The sequence below is a fragment of the Theropithecus gelada genome, chromosome 8 (assembly GCF_003255815.1).
Source record: "Theropithecus gelada isolate Dixy chromosome 8, Tgel_1.0, whole genome shotgun sequence".
In the NCBI taxonomy this organism is placed as follows: domain Eukaryota; kingdom Metazoa; phylum Chordata; class Mammalia; order Primates; family Cercopithecidae; genus Theropithecus; species Theropithecus gelada.
The window spans coordinates 427,830-437,766 of NC_037676.1; positions in this window are offsets into that span (position 1 = coordinate 427,830).

The following is a 9,937-nucleotide window of genomic DNA, read 5'->3' on the forward strand; positions in this document are numbered from 1 at the left end:
TGAAATTTTGTCTTGCTTAAACTTATTACATCTTACTCAGAAGCAGTGTTCCCACTTGGTTATGCCAATTAAGAATTGTGTATATTTAGTTGGAACTCCTTGATTCCTTGATGTTTTAGAGTTGAGCAGAGAGTTGGTTATTGTTGAAAGCTTGAAAACCTAGAATACAGGCCTCTTTATTTTGGGACACTACATTCTCTAGTTAACCTGGCAAAATTCATTTATTTCTGTATAAAAATATTTATTTTTTATTCATTTATTTCTCTGGCTCTAAGTTTCTTTGTGATTCTTCAGGATACACATGCTTCTTCCAGGCTGTACTCTAGGTTGTAACCTCCTTCATCGTGTTGTCCATCTGTTAGATAACTTCTCTCTCTTTTTTTTTTTTTGAGACGGAGTCTCGCTCTGTGGCCCAGGCTGGAGTGCAGTGGCCGGATCTCAGCTCACTGCAAGCTCCGCCTCCTGGGCTTACGCCATTCTCCTGCCTCAGCCTCCCGAGTAGCTGGGACTACAGGTGCCCGCCACCTCGCCCGGCTAGTTTTTTGTATTTTTTTTTAGTAGAGACGGGGTTTCACCGTGTTAGCCAGGATGGTCTCGATCTCCTGACCTCGTGATCCGCCCGTCTCGGCCTCCCAAAGTGCTGGGATTACAGGCTTGAGCCACCGCGCCCGGCCCCCTTTTTTTTTTTTTTTAGACAGAGTCTCGCTCTTTCCCCCAGGCTGGAGTGCAGTGGTACCATCTCACCTAACTGCAACCTCCACCTCCTGGGTTCAGGCAATTCTCCTGCCTCAGCCTCTCAAGTAGCTGGGACTACAGTCGCGTGCCACCACACCCAGCTAAATTTTGATATTTTTAGTAGAGACAGGGTTTCACCATGTTAGCCAGAATGGCCTCGATCTCCTGACCTTGTGATCTGCCCTTCTTGGCACCATCACTTGGACTTGTCAGAGACTCAAGGGATTTACCAGAGTGGAAAGCTTTGTAGTGAAGAAAAATAAACAAATAATAATACTAAAAAGACTTTAGGTATGCTCTGATTAGAGATTGTTGGCATGGGGAAGCTGGAAGTGGATTAGCTAGAAGTGCGACCTCCTGTCATTTGGTTTAGGGAGTGTATTTGACTTTTACTTGATCCTGAGTTGGGAGCAGGGCAAAAATTTAGGGAAGCTGACAGTCATTGAAGAAAACCTGTTCACTCTGGGGTGAGTGCTGCAGAAGTCCGATTTGACTTCCCTGCAGGTTGGCTCAGATTGTGGGTCAGAGTGTTATCATCATTTATGTTCTGGCTATTGTCTATTTGTACATTCAATTTCTCCATATACAAAGAGTAGATGTTTTTCCAGTAAAAATTTGATCAAAATATTTCTTTCACAGCTTATATCACCAAGTAGGTGAACTGAATACATGAACCATTACATATTACAGAGAGTCGCACAATCTGCCTTTCCAAGGAGTAATTTTTTTTGAAAATTTCCTTCTAAACTAAAATGAATGAAAGGCTAATGACTATTCAAATATTACTTACAGTTAAAGCAAAGTTCTAGTATGTTATTGCATTACATTAAACAACCTTAGCTTCTTAAGTTAATAAGTAATACTTGATTTTATTTTGTAACTATTTGATTGATAGAAAATGTCCCCAACCCATTAAGCCAGCATAAGAAGTCAAATCATTGACTTTCAAATTTTGTTGTGCTTTTTTCTCATTATTCTTTGTTATTCCACCTCACCAAAACTCATATAATGCCCCCTCATTTTTTTCTGCTATACTGATAGTATGTTCATCATCCAGGCCCAAACCCATTTATTACATTGTCACTGAGTACTTTTTTAAAAATGCTGATTTATTTAAGTCAGAATAACTGTCAATTAATGTCAGACTTGGTATTGTGCCAAGATATATAACGAGAAATGAAATATCCTGTTTGTAATCATCTCCTAAGTAAGCTGAGAGTATTGAATTAAATATAAATTAGTTTGACATTAGGCCTTAATTTAGCAAGAAGATACCTTTCAATAGTAAAATATGAAGAAACATAAAAATACTTTAAAAATTATGATTTTCTCATGGTTTGTTGATTCTAATTTTATTCATTATGGCTTACAGAAGTCATTTAGTAAATACTGATGACATTTTGCATTTACCTCTTATTAACTCATGTAACAACTGCCTTTTATCATAGGATGGGGGACTACCAAACTAATATGATAAAATTAGAATATAAATAAAAGATATAGAACAGGTAGCAATCAGCTTTTTATTACCCCTACCCAATATATGCTATAGATACTATAGAATATGCCACATTCTTGATTACTGGATCTTTAACCATAGTCCCTAGTGTCTGGGCAATGATCTACATGAACCTGACCTATATCCTGCCCTGCGTTACAATTGGCTGGACTCATGTTCATTCCTGACCCTAGGTCAATCAGTTCTCTCCCATGAGAATTTTTAGATCAGGAATTAAGAATTATAGTTAGTGTCTGTTGCAGAATAAAGGAAAAATTATATATGGTAATCCAGTGTATGTAGAAAAAATCAATTGGCAAATTCCATTTTTATTCTTGACAAAAAATTTCAGTAAACTAGAAATATAAAAATATTTTTTGAATCTGATGAAGAGCATCAAAAATTAAAATAGAGTTAACATCATCATTAATGATAAAACACTGCAACCAACAAAATAGTATTCATTTAAATTCTTCCTTGCACTAACATTTTAGGCAGGAAAAATAAAGAAGCTGGAGGGAAACAAAAGAAGAAAACGGATTGAAAAAGAAAGAGTAAAATTATATTTAGAGTACATTATATTTGAGTGTTCTATTTTTTAAACTGGTTGGCAGATCCAAAAGTTGGTTTTCTTATTATACTTTAATGTATACATGTAATATTATAAACTCTTTAAAATTAATGTATGTTTTAAAAATAATATATAATCCAAGTGAACCAAATCAACAGAGTACTCAATTTGGATACAGTTATGATAATAACCTTAGAATATTTAAGGTAATTACTTATTTTAGAGAGGTGAGCATTGAATTTCATTGTAATGACCACATGTGAAACTTCAGCTCCATAGAGAAGGTGAGATTTCATTTGTTCTATCTGCTACTCAGACCATAAAGTAACTGGAGGAGCTCACACTTCTTTCTATTTTACAAATTCCCAAATGAAAGACTTCAATCCAAATTTCTATATTTTCTACCTCTCATCTACTCCATAATTTCAGAAAGGAAGCTGTGAAAAGACTGGGCAAGTTGGAAATATCAAGGGAATACTGTTTAAGAAACTGGTGCCTCCGTCAGTATGTTGCTTAACAGTACGCAAATGATTTTGCAGTAATACCACTAAGCCTCTCAGAGTTCACAATTTCCATTCTTTCATCTGAAAGTACATCATAGCTCTGCTAACAGTTTACACTATTCTTCAAAATAGACCAGGATAGACTTTCTTTCTTTTTCTTCTTCTTCTTTTTTTTTTTTTTTTTTTTTTGAGCGTAGCTTCTACAGAAAATATATACTTTAATAACCAGTATTTTAGAAAGCTTTACCACAAATTATGTTCTTAGGTACATTTAGGTAAACAGTGTGATTTAAGGGGCACAAAGGAACCCACCCCCAAAACAACATTTTTACTTAAGTTTAAATAAATGTGAAGTGTCCATTCGTATTATCAATGTGCTTAAAAACTTCATTGTACCATGTAGTTTCAAGAAGAATAAATCTAGAGAAATTGAAGCTGAAAGAGATATGTAAAGGAAAGAAGAGAGAGAAATAGAGATTACCAAAGAAAGACTAAAAGGGAAGGAGGGACAGAATGCTAGAAAGACAAAGGAAGCAGAGGAAATCAGAGAGAGAGAGAGAGAGAGAGAGTTTCAGATACCAAGAGAGTAAAACAGAGAGAGAGAACAAGAAAATTCAAGAGAGCACTAGGAAAGAAACTTTTCTTGGTAGACACATATGGTATGTATATATGGCAGACACAGAAAAGAAACTTTATATATAGTATCCTGTTAAACAAACATACAAAATGAAAGCCAGGTGTGGAAATAATTGAAAGTAAATAAGAAGCTTATTCTATCTATTTCCTGGATAAGAGAGAATCTCATCTTTATCTTCCTGAAGATACTTGCTATATTTCTTTTTTCTTCCTACAGATTGACTTCCCTTTATTCATCAACTCACAAATGGACAGCCAAAAAATGCTGCTTTTAATACATGGTTCTCCTTGACTATTTTTTCTGTTGTGCTCCACAAAGCTAGTTAATTCCTTCTCTGATCCTTCAATCCTCATACCCAAAGTGTTAGTCTGATTGGCTAAACCTTAATCAATTCCCCACCCCGAACCAATTAGTCAAGACTCCAAAGGAGAAGGGTCTTACGATATAATAAGTCACAGATAGGACTGATTTTCTTAGAAGTGGGATATGAGACAGGCCGCCACCTCAGAATTCACCTGGAGGAATGAATAAAGATGTTGGAACTTTGAGAAAATATAGAGAAACAATTCAATAGAATGAGAAAAACAATGAGTTATCAGAAAGATAAATTTAATAGATTAAAATAATAATAATTTTTAAAAGCACAAAAATTCTAGGCCCAGAAAATACAACAAATGAAATAAAAAAATGTAAGAGAAATTAAGTAGAGCAGGATTGACCAAGTAGAAGAAAGAATATGTGAAACTCAAAGACAGATTATTTGAAAATACAGTCATGTGTCACTTAACAATGGGGATACATTCTGAGGTGTGCATTGTTAGGTGATTTTGCCATTGTGCAAACATCATATAGTGTGCTTTCACAAACCTAGATGGTATAGACTATTACAAACCTAGGCTATATGGTGTAGCACATTGCTCCTAAGCTATAAACATGTACAGCATGCTTTGTACTGAATATTGTAGGCAATTGTAAACAATGGTAATTATTTGTGCCTAAACATAGAAAAGGTATAGTAAAAATAAAATATAAGAGATAAAAACTGGTACACTTGTATAAATTACTTACTGTGAGTAGAGCTTGCAGGAATGGAAGTTGCTCTGTGTGAGACATGAGTGAGAAGTAGGTGAATGTGAAGAACATTATTATGAACTACTGTAGACTTTATAAAGAGTATATTTAGTCTATTCTGAATGTATTTTTTAAAAATGTGTTTCTTTAATAATAAATTAACTTTAACTTACTTCCCATCCTTTTTGTTATACATTAAGTCACAAACACAAACAGTGGCCTAGGACTACACAGAATCAGAATAATCAATATGATTCCTTCCACCTCCATATTTTGACCCACTGTAACATCATCAGAGGCAATGCAGCTATCATCTCCTATGAAAACAATTCCTTATTCTGGAATACCTTATAAAAGACCTGCCTGAGGCTGTTTTATACATTTAACTTGTTGAAGTAAGTAGAACACATGTACTCTATCAAAACTATAGTATAGCAAATACACAAAGCAGTAACATGATTGTTTATAATTATTATCAAGCATTATGTACAGAACATAATTGAATGTGTTATCCTTTTATACATCTAGCAGTACATTGCTTACACCAGAAACACCACAAATATGTATGTAATGCATTGCACTATGGTGTTATATGATGGCTATGATATCACTTAATTTTTCAGTTCCATTATATTTTTATGGGATCATTGTCATATATGCAATTCAAAATTGAGAGAAATATTATGTGTGAATGACCATATGAAGTCAGAAATACATATAGTATATATATTCTTGCCATTACGTTTTTTACTTTTTTTTTTTTTTTTTGAGATGGAGTCTCACTCTGTTGTCCAGGCTGGAGTGCAGTGGTGCGATCTCGGCTCCCTGCAAGCTCCACCTCCCGGGTTCATGCCATTCTCCTGCCTCAAACTCGTAAGTAGCTGGGACTACAGGCATCTACCACCACACCCAGCTAATTTTGTTTTTGTATTTTTAGTAGAGATGAGGTTTCACCATGTTAGCCAGGATGGCCTTGATCTCCTGACCTTGTGATCCGTCCACCTGAGCCTCCTAAAGTGCTAAGATTACAGGCATAAGCCACCATGCCCGGCTCTTGCTGTTATTTTGAATGCCCAAAAACCACAATTACTATTGTGCCAACTCTCTCTTTCTCTCTCTCTCTATATACACACACATATATATACATATATATGTGAATGAAGAAAGCTTATGGGATTTATAGGACGGCATCAAAAGAACAAATGCTTGAATCATAGGACTGTAATAGTAACAAGAAAAAAGTAAAAATATAATTAGCTTATTTAAATAAATAGTAGTAGAAAAATTTTCAAACCTGGAAAGATGTAACTATTCAAATACAAGAAGGTCATTAGACTTCAACCAGATTCAGTTCAAACAAACCTAGCCCAAGACATATTATAATCAAACTGTCTAAAGTAAATGACAAAGAGAAGATCCTGAAAGCAACAAAGTATAAGAAGAAGAAATAAGAAGAAGGAGAAGGAGAAGGAAGAGGAGGAGACTTAGACTTTCCCAGATAAACCAAACCTGAAGGAGTTCCTCATCTCTAGAATTGTCTTTTGAAAAATGCTAAAGAGAATTCTTGAAACTGAGAAAAAAAATAAATAAATAGTTACACAAAAACATATAAGGTATAAAAGTTACTGGTAAAAGTAAATACACAGACAAATTTAGAATATTCTAATACTCTAATGGTGGTATATAAAACATTTGTATCTTTAGTATGAAGATTAAAATATAAAATTATTAAAAATATCAATAGCAACAATAATTTGTTAAAGGATGTGTGATATAAAAACATTAATATAAATAAACATTAGTAAAAACACTTAAATTGTGGTATTAGAAATTAAAAATGTTGGGGTGAGGAAAGTAGAGTAAAAGTGTAGAAGATTTTGTTTGTTTATTTGTCTGTCTGTTTTTGGTGTGTGTGCGTCTGTGTGTGACCAAATGTTAGTTGCTATCAGCTTAAAATAACCTGTTAAAACTACAACAGTTTTTTTTTTTTTTTTTGTAAGCCTCATGAAAACCACAAAACAAAAATTATAATAGATACATAAAAAATAAAAATCAAGGAATAAAAACATAACACTGGAGAAAAATCACTTAACCATAAAGGCAGACAACAAGAGAGGAAGAAAGACAAAAATGATCTATGAAACTGCCAGAAAACAATTAACAAAATGGATGTAGTAAGTTTTTGCCTATTAATAGTTATCTTGAATGTAAATGGACCAAATTCTCCAACCAAAAGACACAGAGTGGCTGAATGGATATAAAAACAAGACCCAACTATATTCTGCCTACAAGAGGCTCATGTTACCTGTAAGAGTGCACATAAAAATGTGGAAGGATGCAAAAACGATATTCCATACAAATGGAAACCAAAAGAGAGCAGGTGTGGCTATGATTATATGCTTATATTAAATAAGATAGACTTTAAGTCAAATACTGTAATGTAAGACAAAGATGATTATTACATAATGATAAAGGGGTCAATTCTTCCACAGGCTATAACAGTTACAAATAAATATATATCCACTGAACATCAGAACACCTAAATATGTAAATAAAATATTAATATATCTAAGGGGAGAGATAGAATGCAAAACCCCTTTTTTCATCAATGAACAGATCATTCAGACAATAAACCAACATCAGATCTAAACTATACACTGGACTAAATAGACTTAACAGACACATACAGAACATTCTATCCAGCAGCTGCAGTGTACAAATTCTTCTGAACAGCACATAAAACATTCTTCAGTATAGATCATATTTTAGGCCACAAAACAATTCCTACAAATTTAAAATGACTGAAATTATATCATATATTTTTTCTGACTACAACAATATTAAACTGGAAATAAATAACAGGAGAATATTCAAAAATTCATAAATACTTGGAAATTAAACAGCATGTTACTGAACTAATGGGTCAATAAAGAAATTCAAAGGACAATTTAACAAAATTATTGAGACAAATAAAATTGGAAACAATATACTAACACCTGTGGGACAGAGCAAAAGAAATTCAAAGATGGAATTTTATAGGAATAAATAGCTACATGAGAAAAGAAAAACAATTTCATATGAACAACCTAACACTGCATCTCAAGAAACTAGAAAAACCAGAACAAACTAAGCCCAATGTGGATAGAAGGAAGGAAATAATAAAGATCAGAGCAGAGATAAATGAAATAGAGATTAGAAAAATTAAAAGAAATACTTAAAAAACTAAGTTGGTTCTTTGAAAAGATAAAATCAATTAACCTTTGGCCCAAAGAACAAAAAAGAAGACTCAAAAATGCAAAATCAGTAACAAATAAGGAGACATTACAACTGATACAACAGAAATACAAAGGACCATAAGACACTATTATGAGCAATTATGCACCAACAAATTGGATAACCTAGAAGAAATGAATAAATTGCTGATGCAAACAACCTAACAAAATAAATTATGATGAAACAGAAAATCTGAATAGACCAATAATGAGTAAGGAGATTAGTAATTAGTAGTAATTAGTAATAATTCTTTCCATCAAGAAAAGGCCAGAGTTGGAGGGCTTCACTGCTGAATTGTATCAAGCACTTAAAGAAGAAATAATACTAACTCTTCTTTTTTATTTATTTATTTATTTATTTATTTATTTATTTATTTTTAATTTATTTATTATTATTATACTTTAAGTTGTAGGGTACATGTGCATAACGTGCAGGTTTGTTACATATGTATACTTGTGCCATGTTGGTCTGCTGCACCCATCAACTCGTCATTTACATCAGGTATAACTCCCAATGCAATCCCTCCCCCCTCCCCCCTCCCCATGATAGGCCCCGGTGTGTGATGTTCCCCTTCCTGAGTCCAAGTGATCTCATTGTTCAGTTCCCACCTATGAGTGAGAACATGCGGTGTTTGGTTTTCTGTTCTTGTGATAGTTTGCTAAGAATGATGGTTTCCAGCTGCATCCATGTCCCTACAAAGGACGCAAACTCATCCTTTTTTATGGCTGCATGGTATTCCATGGTGTATATGTGCCACATTTTCTTAATCCAATCTGTCACTGATGGACATTTGGGTTGATTCCAAGTCTTTGCTATTGTGAATAGTGCTGCAATAAACATACGTGTGCATGTGTCTTTATAGCAGCATAATTTATAATCCTTTGGGTATATACCCAGTAATGGGATGGCTGGGTCATATGGTACATCTAGTTCTAGATCCTTGAGGAATCGCCATACTGTTTTCCATAATGGTTGAACTAGTTTACAATCCCACCAACAGTGTAAAAGTGTTCCTATTTCTCCACATCCTCTCCAGCACCTGTTGTTTCCTGACTTTTTAATGATCACCATTCTAACTGGTGTGAGATGGTATCTCATTGTGGTTTTGATTTGCATTTCTCTGATGGCCAGTGAGGATGAGCATTTTTTCATATGTCTGTTGGCTGTATGAATGTCTTCTTTTGAGAAATGTCTGTTCATATCCTTTGCCCACTTTTTGATGGGGCTGTTTGTTTTTTTCTTGTAAATTTGTTTGAGTTCTTTGTAGGTTCTGAATATTAGCCCTTTGTCAGATGAGTAGATTGCAAAAATTTTCTCCCATTCTGTAGGTTGCCTGTTCACTCTGATGGTAGTTTCTTTTGCTGTGCAGAAGCTCTTTAGTTTAATGAGATCCCATTTGTCAATTTTGGCTTTTGCTGCCATTGCTTTTGGTGTTTTAGACATGAAGTCTTTGCCCATGCCTATGTCCTGAATGGTACTACCTAGGTTTTCCTCTAGGATTTTTATGGTATTAGGTCTAACATTTAAGTCTCTAATCCATCTTGAATTAATTTTCGTATAAGGAGTAAGGAAAGGATCCAGTTTCAGCTTTCTACTTATGGCTAGCCAATTTTCCCAGCACCATTTATTAAATAGGGAATCCTTTCCCC